We start from the raw sequence: 13581 nt of genomic DNA on the forward strand, positions 1-13581 counted from the left end.
GTACTTTCCAGAATTTTTCCATTGATTGTACATATACTAGCCTTACTAACTCATCAATATAATTCTGTAACTGAAGACTACCCTCTTCACTATCAACAACAACCACTAAGTTTGTGTCATCAGTGAACTTGCTAATTGTATCTCCTACCTTTGCATCCAGACCATTGAAGAATACAAGTAACTGTGAAGATCTTGGGATCAAACCTTGGTTGGAGTCTTCCATTCACAAAAATCACCTCAACCATCACCCTTTGCTGGTGTTAGAAATTCCACTTCCCAAAAATTGGATTTGACACTCTCCCTTCCCTATTGGAATTACCTAGCTCAAAAAGCTCCCTGGACATAGTTTAAAAATTCTCTAGACACAGATTAGAGATGCTAGAATCTGATGTTTATAACAAACTGCTGAGGGAAAGCTAGGTCAATCAGCATCTGTTGCCGGGGGTGGGGGGGGGGGGGGGTGGTGGGGGAAGAATTGTTGACTGTTGGGGTTGAGAGCCTACATCAGGACACCAGATGTACTTTGTTTTTTGCTTTTTAAAAAAAAAAAATCAATTGTTCTGAGCCTTTCATACTAAGCCAATTCCAGTTAATGTTGAGGAAGATGACGTCCCCTTCCATTCCTCATTAAGTTTCCACTTCGGTGACCTGCCTGCAGTTCTGTTCCATCTCCTGCTCATTATTTGGATAACCCTCTTAGAACAGCAAGTGACAGCCTCCTATTTTGTTTGAAGCTCTGCCTATATGGCCTAATTTAAAGAATATGCCTACTCTTGATTAATATTGCAGTGTCACCTCCTCTTTCACAGACACTGTTATGCCCGAGTTTCCAGAAGTGAAAACAAATGGTAATTTACTAATGCACCTCTCCAAATGATAAGATTTAAGATCTAAGACAAACAGAAAGGGTTGAGAGAAATGGCAATTTTTGCATCAAGTTGGGCATTGAAAAAATGTAACAGGAAAGATAAGTAATGAATATTTTTAAATTAGCCTTCAACAGTCCATGATCTGAAATACTGGAGACCATGCTTAATTGTTCACATTCTAAATGCTCTGATGCTGCCCATTATTGGCCACCTTCCTGTGGCAAATTTAATCATGTACACGCATTGCAGTTTCACATGACAGGTATACATGCAACAGAAGACATGTTGGAGCTTGATTGTGGAGAGACTAAGCAAACTGGGCCAATGTTCTTTTTCAAGCTGACCAAATTAAGGATGATCAACTCAAAACAAAATCCTTAGCATCTTGACAGTGGAGATGTTTCTCCTAGCTGGAATGTGCAGAATGGAATGTCACAGTCTCAAAATAAGGGACAGTCGATGGGAACAGAACTGGGATTTTTTTTCATCAAGTAGGTAGTGAATTATTAGATTTTTTTTAACCCAAGAGGGCTCCATCACTGAATGCATTCAAGAAAGATGCCTATATTTTTTTTGAATATTAAAGTGTGTCAAATGGCATGGGGTGAGCGCAGAAAGGTGGTGTTGAGGTGAAGGATCATTGGGCAGGTAGAGGGGCTGATTAGCTCACTCTGATTTCTGATGATCTTGTCAACTTCCCAAAATATGTCCAGTGTAAATACATCTGCAGCCTCTTAGAACACAGGTCAATGCAGACCATTCAGTCCATGATATTGTGTCAACCTACGTAAACCTACTCCACCACAATCTTAATTTTTCCCACCTCTCACCCATAACCCTCTTTTCTAATAGTCCCCAATGTTTAAAATCATAGATTGTTCTTAAATATAAAACCTTTCTGCATTGTAATGTTTTTTCTGGCTCGACATTAACGATCTACAATGTACATAATTTCCACTGGACTGCAAAATCCCAGGGTTTCATCCCAATCCAATTAAAAGTACACACAATCAATCCTATTTAAAAAATAAATGCACACTACCTCCTACCTTAAGGTCATATGGCAGCCTGGCTAGTTTTCATTTTAATTTCAAGGGCACAGTGGTTTATTGTCATGTGATTATTTGCTAAACCCAATTTGTTTCCCTTTTTTGAAAAGCAACATGTTTTAAAAAGCATACTGCTATTAAATCCATCAATGGCCTTAGCCTTCCCATCTTAATGCTCTTTTACCCCAGAGCCTGCATACCTTTATTTCCATCATTAGTTGTTTTGTCTTTGACCTATGGAATTCATTTCTTTGTTGCCAATTCTACCTTTCCCTCTGTATGCTCCAAAAGTCCTTTTGCTGATATACTTAGCCATACCTTTGCCATCTATTGCACTACCAAATATTCTGATATATTTCTTTTGTACACTGTTCATTAAGAATGATGATTGTTGATAATCGTTGGTAGCTTCACTTCAAAGCATGTTAACTTATGAGAGTGTTGTATTTGGGGAGTATCTAAGCCAAATTTATAGTTTCTGCAGAAAATAATAGAAAATCACACGAGAATTATAAGCCTGACTTTATCTCAGGCCCTCTGTATTGTGTTGGGGAGCCATTGTACATTCCCTACACTGATTGAACATTAAGGATGCTAAATTGTCAGTTTAAAAGGATATTGTACTCTTGTGGCAAAGCAGCTTTTTTGTCAAAGAAAAGCCGAAGCTGATGCAATGTGGCCTTGGTCAAGGAGACAAGCACAATGATCAATTTCTACACTTTTGTTTCCACATTCATAAAAGATCCTCCAGTTATTACCATATTTTAATGAGGAAAAATAAGGTTATTCTGTGTGAAGATAAGTGGCTAAATTAAATGATTTAATTCTACATCTCAAGATGTTTAATCCATTAAGTTATATTTGAAACTTTCACCAGAAGACAATTAAAAAAAAAAAAGTTTTTGCAGCATGACAGTCTAACTTCATTATTAGTCCTCCTCCTTATAAATTAAGGCTGGAGATCAGGACTACTCCAGAGATTATTCTGCAATGGGTTTTCAATGCAATCCTGAGGAGAAGCTACTCTTTGAGATTGCCTTTCAAGTGAGTTGTTAAACTAGTGAAATACATCATACAGATAGTTTATGTGCTTTATATTAATTAAATGTGTCTTCTGTTTTGTTCTATTTATATTGTTACATCAGTTTAAAAATTTGACCCATATCTGTGCTGTATCTCTCTATGACTGATTCCAAGGCTCCTCATGTGTTGCTCTTGAATATTTGTAACAATTTTTGTTTTTTTACATTACGAGCTGTCATCACTAGGACTGATGCCACAAAATTGCACATCTTTGATTGGCTATTGTTTATCTGTTACTGAAACCTTCATTATTGTTACCTCTAGTCTTTGTTATTCCCATGCTCTCCCACACTGCAGCTGCCATAAACCTGAGATTATTCAACCCACTGTCACTGCTTCCTGGTACCACTGTAAAAACATGGAGACCACTTTTGATCTCTGACAGGGCAATGCTTCTGGACATATACCTGGCAAATAAGCAGCTCTCAAGCTAATGGCTATCTGTCTGAGGATTCCATTTTTATAAATAGGTGAACGATTTACCATATATGCCAGTGTATATGACGCCTCATGTATAGGATAACCCCAGAATTTCCACCTAAAATGTAGGTTTTAAGCGATACCCTTTGTAGAAGACACCCCCAAATCTTGGACTTGCTGCTGACCAGTGGATGCAATAAAAAGCAAATTACAATATTTTAATAACAAATGACCATGTAAAGGTTTTTATTTTATTTGCATATTTTAAAATAAACCACCATCATCTCCTGTAACAGGCCACTCAAAAAGCCTGGACAGAGCCAACACCAGACAGAATGGGTGGATGAATACCATGGAGGAGTGCTGAGACTTTGCTAATAACTAACAGGGCAAGCGTGAGATTGCATTGGAGCTGGCAGGAAGATGGGAGCAATGTGTGATTTCATTGTCAAGGTTCAGATTCTAAACCTGGCGTATAGGACGACCCGATTTTAAGTTGATTTTTTAAAAAGTTTCGGGATTGTCCTTTAAACTGACATATATGGAACCCTTTTCTCTGCAATCTTGCTCTCCAAACCTTAGTTGTGTTGAATTGCTGGTTTTTTTTGCCTCTTTCAAATAACACAATGATAATTCCAGATATTGATCATATTTTTTCTTTCCAGATATCAGTTCTGAATTTCTCTTTGCATACCTTGCATTTGGTGCACAGTATTGAGCTATTTTATTCTGCTAATCGATCTCAACAACTTTCACATGCTTTTCCTAATAGAGAGAGAGAGATCTCTATATAGATAGAGATATATATCTATATAGATATAAAAATACAGCATGATTTTTTTTTACCACAGCTCAGTTTTATGATTCTGCAGGTCACACATTGGTATCTTTCTCCAGTGCAGCAATATGTAGGGAAGAGAAGTGTTCAGCAATTTGTAGATCAACACTAATGCTTTTCATAAAATGAATGCTTTTCATTAATCAATACCATGATTGCTTCTTTGGAACTGTTGCCAGCATATGCAGTAAATGGGAATTTGTCAGAAATATTAAGAAGGGACATGTTCACAGTGGCAACTAGGAATGCTTTTATCACTTTAAATATTTTTATCAAATCTCTAGAGTTTTGGCCTTTTTGGAGGAACAAGTGGGACAAAGACACAATCAGCCCCATTAATGCTAGCATTTTCCATACAACATTCATTCAACATTCCTTCTAACCAGTGATGTGACAGAAAGTCAATCTTTGATTCTACCAGATCTGGCGTACTTATGCTAAATACAATCAAATAGACAATAACTGTTGAGTAAATCTAATTCCCAATGGTTGGTGGGCTGGGGCTTCCTGCAGAAAGAGTAAATGGAGCTCAACACAAATCCCAAGGGGCTTTTCAAACAAATTGGGATGCGTGGTCTGAGCTCCAGAAGTATCCACCTCCCCGTCAGTCTAAATTTAGGTAAACATTTCGACAGCCAAAGAAACTTGAAAACATTGTTCATATCTCACCCAAGAGGAAGTGAGAACAACTGATCTCGAAAATTGAGTCTCTGGCCTTTGAGATCAATTAGAATTGCTGGAAAAACTATAGGAAAGTTTTCTGAATCCCTTTTGTACTTGTAATAGTACTGAAATCTGTTCTATGTTGTGGTCTGACAAGGGGAAAGTATAACATAGAGAATCCCCACCTTCAGTGACAAACTACTTTCAATCTGCACCTTCTGTTTGGCCTTGCATATGATTATAGTACAATGCAGAATTCATCAGTGTTGGTTTATATAAAACATTTTGCCATTCTGCAATATAGCTGTGTGGATAAAATGCACATTTGTTTTTCAAAATATTCATGAACATCAAAAACAACTTTGTACATATTATACTGATGTACATTATGCTCCGATCCTTGCATCTGATGAAATGGTGCAGCCGAGATAGGTAAACTGGTTGACCGTTTTGAGTTTTGTGTGCCCGATGGAGATGTGGGGGGGCTGGTAGTCATGGTGGGGAGCTGGCTGATGGAGGACCTCAGTTTTCTTCAGGCTGACTTCCAGGCCAAACATTTTGGCAGTTTCCGCAAAGCAGGACGTCAAGCGCTGAAGAGCTGGCTCTGAATGGGCAACTAAAGCGGCATCATCTGCAAAGAGTAGTTCACGGACAAGTTTCTCTTCTGTCTTGGTGTGAGCTTGCAGGCGCCTCAGATTGAAGAGACTGCCATCCGTGCGGTACCGGATGTAAACAGCGTCTTCAGGGGTCTTTCATGGCTTGGTTCAGCATCATGCTGAAGAAGATTTATGGAGGGGGTAAAAAGTCCACGTCAGCTGCAGGCTCGTTTGTGGCTGACAAGTCCGATGCGGGACAGGCAGACACGATTGCAGCGGTTGCAGGGGAAAATTGGTTGGTTGGGGTTGGGTGTTGGGTTTTTCCTCCTTTGCCTTTTGTCAGTGAGGTGGGCTCTGCAAGGATCGACAATGAGATAGACAACAGACTCGCCAAGGCAAATAGCGCCTTTGGAAGACTACACACAAAAGAGTCTGGAAAAACAACCAACTGAAAAACCTCACAAAGATAAGCGTATACAGAGCCGTTGTCATACCCACACTCCTGTTCGGCTCCGAATCATGGGTCCTCTACCGGCACCACCTACGGCTCCTAGAACGCTTCCACCAGCGTTGTCTCCACTCCATCCTCAACATCCATTGGAGCGTTTACACCCCTAACGTCGAAGTACTCGAGATGGCAGAGGTCGACAGCATCGAGTCCACGCTGCTGAAGATCCAGCTGCGCTGGATGGGTCACGTCTCCAGAATGGAGGACCATCGCCTTCCCAAGATCGTGTTATATGGCGAGCTCTCCACTGGCCACCGTGACAGAGGTGCACCAAAGAAAAGGTACAAGGACTGCCTAAAGAAATCTCTTGGTGCCTGCCACATTGACCACTGCCAGTGGGCTGATATCGCCTCAAACCGTGCATCTTGGCGCCTCACAGTTTGGCGGGCAGCAACCTCCTTTGAAGAAGACCGCAGAGCCCACCTCACTGACAAAAGGCAAAGGAGGAAAAACCCAACACCCAACCCCAACCAACCAATTTTCCCTTGCAACCGCTGCAATCGTGTCTGCCTGTCCCGCATCGGACTTGTCAGCCACAAACGAGCCTGCAGCTGACGTGGACTTTTTACCCCCTCCATAAATCTTCGTCCGCGAAGCCAAGCCAAAGAAAGAAACATTATGCTCCTATTTAAATTTTTTAACAGAAAAACCAACACACATATACACAAATGTTAACATACACTCTCGGATACACGCCCCGACCCCCACTCCCTGACCACCGTGGCAACTTTGCTGATAGCATCATCGGTATATTACCGATTATACTGGTTCAACCATCTCAGAGTTAGTCTTTTAATCATTAAGCACTCGTAATCGGAGAAAGATTTTCCAGTGGACTCTGATATATGTTCACAAAGCTTTTCATCTGCTTGAACAGGGGTTCCCAACCTTTTTGTTCCTCTGTACACCTTGGGCATTTTTATTGGTTTCCATGTACCCCTAAAATTTAAGGATTTTTTAAAAAGCGACATTGTGCAACTGACTGCAGATTATTGTATTGTACAGTAGTGGTTATTCTCTCAGACCCAATGTACCCCCTGAAATGTGCAAATGCACCACTGGGGTACATGTACCCCAGGTTGGGAACCTATGTGCTAGAAGAAAGCATTAGATCTCCAATGCAGTGGGTTAATGGGATGATTGGGTAGTTGAAGGTCTAATGATAATGGTGCATGATCAGAAATCAGAACACTGGAATAATTGGTGAAAACCACACAAGGATTAAGAGACCCATCGAAAAAGAAAGTCTATCCTAGAATGTGAATTGTGAACTCTGGAAAAGAATGAAAGTCTTTGTGAGAGATTGCAAAATCTCCAAGGGTTAATCAGGCCATTCTGAAGCATAAAGTCAGAAAACAACCTGGCCGTGGCCTATGAGGAAGTGCAGAGGAGGTTAGTTCGGTCTAGAACTGGATCCATAACACAATTTAAATACCCTGAAAAAAAATTACCGCATGGGTATCTGACAAGGATAGCTTACTTGTGTTAGCATATGTGATGTTATTGAAGTTGGGAGCATAGACATTGACCAGTAGCTCCTGTTTCTGCAAAATCTTACCTGTCCCTATGATATATGTGCGATAGCTGAGAGATTTGTTGTTCGCTGGCCACCCACAACTGATTCCTCGTAACCAGCCACTTCAGTGTCTTGCTGAAGAAACATGCCTCATCAGGGTTCTCCAGATGATAACCTCTTTCTTTCAAGTCACCAAAGAGTTCCTTTTTGTTTCTCTTATTTCAAGTAAAACATTAGACAGCCAGTCCTCTCCTCTTGCATGAACCACAAGTGCTTTGACCAGGTTGAACTAACCAGTCACAACCCATCTTCCAAATGGAATTTTCCACAAGCTTGCCAGCTTTTCCTGATCCAGTCCCAGCTGCTGCTGCTGACTGTAAAGCTGCAGAACTGAATCCCCTCCCCCCCCCGGGAGAAAGCTTGCTTTTACTCTCTCTGCTTGCAAAACCACAGACCCTCTTAGAAGAGCAACTTCCACTCCAGGCAGCCTGTGGCCCTGACAGTTTCTTTCATCTGTTGCCTTTTTGTAAACAACACTCCATTAGTGAAGTCTCTTGGGCACTCTCTAAAGCTTTTCCAAAGGCTCTTGGCGCCACCCTGTCTAGTATGAGCAGAGCTCCAGTATTTTAAATAAGATCTGTTTTAAAGTGTTTGTATGTGACCCACACTAAAAAACCTGCCTAAATTTATCTCTCAAAAACATATCTACATATAATACAAACACAACATAATTTGTCACAGTAATAATTCTGTACAAAATGCACATTTGTAAGGCATTTGTAAATGTGGTACACAGAGGTGGTTTAGATTGTCAAAAGAGCAGAAGGTAAAGATTGCAACTTAAGATGAATTGGTTTGAAGGCTAGTATCAAATTTAAATACCTGTATAGTGAATCCATTGTAGGCAAGGACTTAGAAGAGTATAGAAGGCTGTAAAACAAAAGTGTGGCAAATGTGAGCCAAAAAGGTCCAAGTTACATGCTCTGATTTGAATTTGAACTTGTGTCAGTGATAATTTTTAAAGATGAGCAAAATTCCTAATTCTCCATTCCTCTTGAAACAACCCCATTTCTCTGGAGGACAGCAGAATTATGGCCTGTATATCTGAAGTTTCTGCCTTAATTCAGCCTAGACATTATCTCATCTAGATGCAAGTTCAACATTCTAGAAAATGAAGTCCATCAGATGAGTTGGGTCAAAGGATCTGTTCTCGTATATACACTTCAATGATAAAAGCATGTAGTTACGTAAAAAAAGTTTGAATTTTTTGAACCATACAGTTGAGAAATAACTCCCAATAATTAACATTAAATGCAAGTAATATAACAAAATGAAAACAATACAGGGCAAATGGAACTACCAGATGGATTGAACTGAGCTACTTTAGATTCTGTATGATGTTAGAAGAGGAAAACAGGCAAGGCTTTGTTCTGAATACATCCGAGTAGATTTTATCTTTAACAAATGCTGATTCTTATTATGATACCTTGGTTATCTCAGTGTGATATTTGCGCTCTCTCTTTCTCTTTCCTTCCATCCTTCAATTAGCTCTTGCTGTTTAAATCAAGTGATCCAAAACATGGTATGTTATAGAGACTGCATTCTGTCAGTGCTCAGGTCATGTGCTCTAGTCTGATCCCTTGACTTTCTGACTTGAATGCCATCAAGCAACAATTAAATTTCAGACATTTTAGTACAGTAGAAGTCCAAAAATCTGGACTGCTTGGGGAGTGGGTCGCTCTGGATTTTCTGGATTCTCAGCCAGTACTTTATAAAACAAATTTAAGGGGGAATAAAAAAGAGATGAACAGGTAAACTTTGATGGTTGATCCATTAGCAAACACAGCATGTTTCATTTATCAAATTTGAGCATTTTAAAAGAAAAATAAAATAGTCACTTGTTGCCGCTGTTCGTCTGTGGCGCTTGTGCACGTGCAGAAAAGCCCTGCTAAATTTAAAGCGTTTGAGAATTTTCAAAAAATCTTGATTCTCGGGTGGTCCTGATTTCTGGTATCTGGATTTTTGGACTTCTACTGTAAGTGTGTGACCCTGCTAAACAATTGATGTTTATTTCTGTTGTTGAAATTTCTGTCTATCTGTTTTTTGTTTCCTCAGAATTTTTAAACAAACTATTACAATTACAAATGCCATTTACTGTTTACTGAACAGGCTTTTGTATATAAGATCAATGTGTTTGCTTGTTTGCAATGGCCAAGCAGGACAGCAGTTCAGGACAGCAGTTCCTCAGCAGATAGGGCTTTAGGGGTAAAAACCAGAAAATAGTGTAACACTCAGGAGGTCGGGCAGCATCTTTGCAGCAAATTGTAGAGCAGATGGTGGATGTATGGAGAGGACAAACAGTGCATCTCTGGCAGTATTGTAGTAACCCTTTGAATTGGAATCAATATTGCTGAGCTCAATTACTTTGTTTTGAAGAACTGGCTATTTTTGTGGTCAAGTCGCTGAGAGTAGGCACTTTCAGGTGGCCAATTGCCCCGCATGTAAAGCCGCATGCTTAGGCAATATGCGGCTGTTTTGAGGCCACCTGAATGTGCAAGAGGCGCTCTTGAGGTGAGCTATGTAACCCTCCTCCGAGAGGGATAATCAGCTCAGCTCATTGGCTCCCCCAGCCCACCTGAACGCAGCTGACTGAAAGCGGATATTAAAGGTCAGGCTGCTGATCACAGCTGACACTGGGCAGGAGATGGAGTGGGGTCAGAGCCGCATCCTGTGCAGCTGTGCCCTTCAGGTGGCCAGCGTTGTGCTTTAAACGCTGCCAGCTGAACGGCAATTTAAAGGGCCACTTCTGATTCTTCAGGTGCATTCTTAGCGTAGAAAGCACCTGAAAAAGCTTACTGGAGAAGTGCAGTATATTACCAGTATGTAATTAGCAAAATTAAAAAAAAAACTATCGCACATAAAATAGAGGTTGCCATGACATGCAATATTGGAAGCAAATGACAGGTCTGTGTGTGAAATGTATTGTTATTCACCTTTTGGGATTGATTCTTTATTTTGTTGTTTAGTTATTTTTTTTAACTGTAGTCATTTTTGATTTGATAGATGTCAGTTACATTTAATAAATTTAAACTACAATTGTCTTGTTGAGAGGGTGTTAATTGGACACTAAAAATTTTTTGCTATAATTTGCATAGTGTTGAACATGTAACTGCTGGGCCATTTCAGATGCAGTTGATAGTTGTACCAGATAAGAATAGAGGGTTTCCTTTGTGAATTAATCATGCGAGAGCCAAAAACAACTAATTCTTGAAACTCCAGTATCACTAAATTGTTGGAATACTTGTCTGAAGATCCAGTGCTGGATGAATAAAAAATTCCGCCATTGAAATGTTTTAATTTTGTGATGGACCCGATTTTTTTTTTTTTTTTTTTTTTCCCCTGCCCCCCCAACACAATCTCTTGCCATTCATGACCCTGAAATAAGTTTCTGACCACAGAACTTCTGCTTAACCAGCAGACTCATCACCCCTATCCTTCTGACTTGTGTTGGCTCTTAGTTAAATTATAACTTTTTAAAAAAAAGTTCTCATCCTTGATTCCAAATCCCTCCACAGCCTGGCTCCTCCCTGTTTAATATCCTCTAGCTCAGTTAGCCTCAGATTTCTATCCTGCTTCAGTTTGAATCTTTCTACCATCCCTTTTGGTTCACTTTTCATGGCTGTGCTTTCAGTTCTGAGGCTCGAAATAAAGGGATTTACTTTTTTTTTCATCTCCTTACTTCCTCATTGATACCCATCTCAATACTGGAGTTCTCAAATCAGTTTTTTTTTAATGGTATGTTTAGTCCAAGGCAATGAATAGCTTTGGAGCTTTAGTCCTGGTGAAATTTTGTCCAGGCATCTTTGAGCGAGTTATTGTATTGCTTGATATCTCTGTTAATGACCCCACCCGTGCAGTCATATTCTAATGACTGAAAAGGGATGACAAAGCTTTAAAAAATTAGTTACATTCCAAAGAATTCTATTTGGCTAGACAGACTGTAGTTACATGTATCTCTGCCAGGTTAGAAAATTGTTATCCAGCTCTGATTATAGAATGAGAAGGGTTTTCATGGACTAAGTAATTAACCTGAACAATTGTATTGCTGTGAGCTTCAACATCAGAAATAGCCGGATCAGATCAAAAGATCCAAGTAGAGGTTCATTTACGTATGGATCATGTTTTGAAGGGAGTTCTGATAAAGAGCTACAGGAGAAAGGAAGATGATAGTGGAATCAAAGTTCAGTGACTATAGAAATACAACTGTAGACAGGTTAAGAAATGCTCATTTAAAAAGGGCCAATTTTAAACGGCATGTGTTCGGAGATCTGAGACATTGGGTAAAGAACACCAGAGTAAAAAAAAAAGAGCTGAAATTAGCCTTTGGACTTCTCAGCAAAGAGGAAAGTAAATCTTTGTAGCTAAATTTACTAATGTGTTCCATTGCAATATCTTTAGCACCAGTGGTCAAAACCAAGTTTCAGACTTGAGAAAGTTGTACTAATTCTTGTAATATTTAAGGAAGAGCTTTATTGACCAATGCAGCTACACAAGAAGCAATGGTGGAATGCTTACCTAGTAATTGAACAGCAAAAGTTGGAAAAAATTGTCAAAAAATATTAAATTTTAACTTTAAGTTTATTTGTCACAAAATACTGAGTACAGTAAGAGTTCTCGATGAGCAGACAAGCAGGATATCGCTAGCATTCATACAATAATGTAAAGAGCACAATTATAAAATGAAGGATTGCAATGAAAAGAATGATTGCTTAGCTCCATGCAAGGGAAGTATGAAAGCACTGTTAAGGGGTTCATTTAGGGGCCTGGTGTCTGTAAGTACCTGTAATTTAAATTTGATTTAAACTGGTGTTGTTTGCAAATTTGAAGATGGAGTTGGAACGGTATTTAGCTGTGCAGTTGCGGGTGTAGAAGGATTATAGTAGGAACTTGAGGATTGCTGATGTTGAGTGTAATGGTGGAGGCAATGTTGTTACCCATCTTCATTGATTGCAGTCTGTTAAACAAGATGTCAAAGATCTGTTTGGAGAGTAGGGGAGGGTGGGTGAGTGTTGAGACTATGACAGATTATGTTACATTTTATATTGCATATAGATATGTTTTAAAGGGAGGTTTTTTTAGTGCAGGTCACATACAAACACTTAAAACTGATCTCATTTAAAATGTCAGAGCTCTGTTCAAGCTAGACAGTCCAGGCTTTGCAAAAACTTTGAGGAATATGTTACAAACCCAGAGGACCCATAAACCCAACAGCAACAGATATTCACCAAGACAAATGGCTACTTAAACAAAATGTGCTTTTAATTATCTTTACTCATGAAAACAGAATCTTATGAAACTTAACACTATTAACTTAAGTAACCTAACTTAACCCTCTTCTAATTCTAAGCACACATGTATGAATATGTGCATAAGTTCAAAAAAGTTCTTTGATTCACAGTCCAATCCCACTTCTCATTCCTCCAAGTTTACTGGTTGCAGGCAATTCTTATACTGTGCATAAAATTTAACATTTATGAAGTTCACCAGACTTTGGTGCTTGAAATGTAAATGTTTACCACTCAGGAAGGTTCTTGTCGGTTTTCTGAGAGAGATTTGTTGTTCGCTGGATTCCTTGTATCCAGCCACTTCAGTGATTTGCCAAAGAAACTTGCCCCATCAGGGTTTTCCGGGTGTCTTTCAGGACACCACAGAGTTCCTTTTTGTTTCCCTTATTTCAAGAGAAACATTAGGCAGACAGTCTTCTCTTCTTGCATGAACCATGAGGGCTTTGACCAGGTTGAACTAAGAATTCATAATCCATCTTCCATTGGGGTTTTCCACAAGCTTGGCAGCTTGTCCTGTTCCAGTCCCAGCTGCTGCTGCTGCTAACTGTAAAACTGCAGAACTGAACTCTTTCTCTCTCTCTCCTCACACAGCCTGTTTTACTCTTCCAAAAACATATCTATATACAATACAAACACAACATAATCTGTCACAAATGCCTATAAGGATTTAACAAATAGGTGTTATTTGGACAAG

General features: G+C 39.5%; 1 protein-coding gene and 1 long non-coding RNA gene across 11 annotated transcripts in view; one reads left to right on the forward strand and one right to left on the reverse strand.

Moving 5' to 3' along the window:
* Positions 1-13581, reverse strand: part of LOC138735703 (uncharacterized) — a 320545-nt gene that overhangs the window by 227617 nt on the left and 79347 nt on the right. For all 5 annotated transcript variants that reach the window (XR_011339892.1, XR_011339890.1, XR_011339893.1 and 2 more), the window contains exon 2: positions 8425-8472. This is a non-coding gene — a long non-coding RNA (uncharacterized lncRNA). The remainder of the gene's footprint in view (positions 1-8424; positions 8473-13581) is intronic.
* hck (HCK proto-oncogene, Src family tyrosine kinase) overlaps positions 1-13581 on the forward strand; it is an 86497-nt gene that overhangs the window by 4625 nt on the left and 68291 nt on the right. The gene's annotated exons all lie outside the window — the stretch shown is intronic.

This window comes from Narcine bancroftii, chromosome 6 (assembly GCF_036971445.1).
Source record: "Narcine bancroftii isolate sNarBan1 chromosome 6, sNarBan1.hap1, whole genome shotgun sequence".
NCBI lineage: Eukaryota > Metazoa > Chordata > Chondrichthyes > Torpediniformes > Narcinidae > Narcine > Narcine bancroftii.